The following is a 1,111-nucleotide window of genomic DNA, read 5'->3' as shown; positions in this document are numbered from 1 at the left end:
AGAGTGAATGTGAGTGTGTGTGTGAGAGTGTGTGTGTGTGTGAGTGAATGTGTGTGTGTGTGAGTGAGTGTGTGTGTGTGTGTGAATGTGTGTGTGTGTGTGAGTGAGTGTGTGTGTGAGTGATGTGTGTGTGTGTGAGTGAGTGTGTGTGTGTGTGAATGTGAGTGAGTGTGTGTGTGTGTGAGTGAGAGTGAGTGTGAGTGTGTGTGAGTGAGTGTGTGTGTGTGTGTGAGTGTATGAGACAAGGGGATGTGCCTTCCTGCTGCCATGGGTCTTGTTTGTGGGGGAACCTGTTAGCTGTGGGTAAAGAGCCCGTTAGAAATGCTCACCTGAGCTCCTGCCCCCACTCCCACCCTCACCTCCCCCGCAAACCTCCGGGGGCTCACCCTAGCAACCTGCTGCACATTGGGATATTCGACCACTGGAGGAAGCACAGTCCTGTCCCCAGTAGTGTGAGGTGGGGGGTCCCTTAGCTCACAGAGACCAGGCCCGATGAGGGGATCAGGCCAAATCTCTGAGCATTAACTCACTGGAATTTGTGAAAAATTAAAGGCCTCGGCATTGACAAGATGCAACTTCTCTGCTTCCCCTTCTGATCATTTGGGTTTGATAGTCTTTGCAAGATGTGAACGCTGGGGGTTGTAGTGAGAACGGACCCGGTAAGTATCAGTGAATAGGCACCAGGCCAGACCGTTCCACTCTGCTTTGAGTGTTCGCCCGACCTACCTTTGGCAGAAGTTCCGGAAATTTCTCTTCAATTACTGAGAGCGATGGGCCATCCACCACAAAATGGATCCGAGACTTACAGTCACCTCCAGAGCTCGGGATGCACTGCAGTTAACAGACATCTCTGTTAGCTCACCCACTCAACCACAGAGAGCACACTGTCCCAGGACAGGGGCAGCACGGGGTTACATACAGGGTAAAGCTCCCTCTACACTGCTCCACCCCCCATCAAACACTCCCAGGACAGGGGCAGCACGGGGTTACATACAGGGTAAAGCTCCCTCTACACTGTCCCCCATCAAACCCCCCCAGGACAGGGGCAGCATGGGGTTACATACAGGGTAAAACTCCCTCTACACTGTCCCCCCCATCAAATCCCCCCAGG

Source organism: Rhincodon typus, unplaced genomic scaffold (genome assembly GCF_021869965.1).
Source record: "Rhincodon typus isolate 14 unplaced genomic scaffold, sRhiTyp1.1 hic_rhity00006450, whole genome shotgun sequence".
Lineage (NCBI taxonomy): Eukaryota > Metazoa > Chordata > Chondrichthyes > Orectolobiformes > Rhincodontidae > Rhincodon > Rhincodon typus.
Note: the sequence above shows the minus strand (reverse complement) of the source record.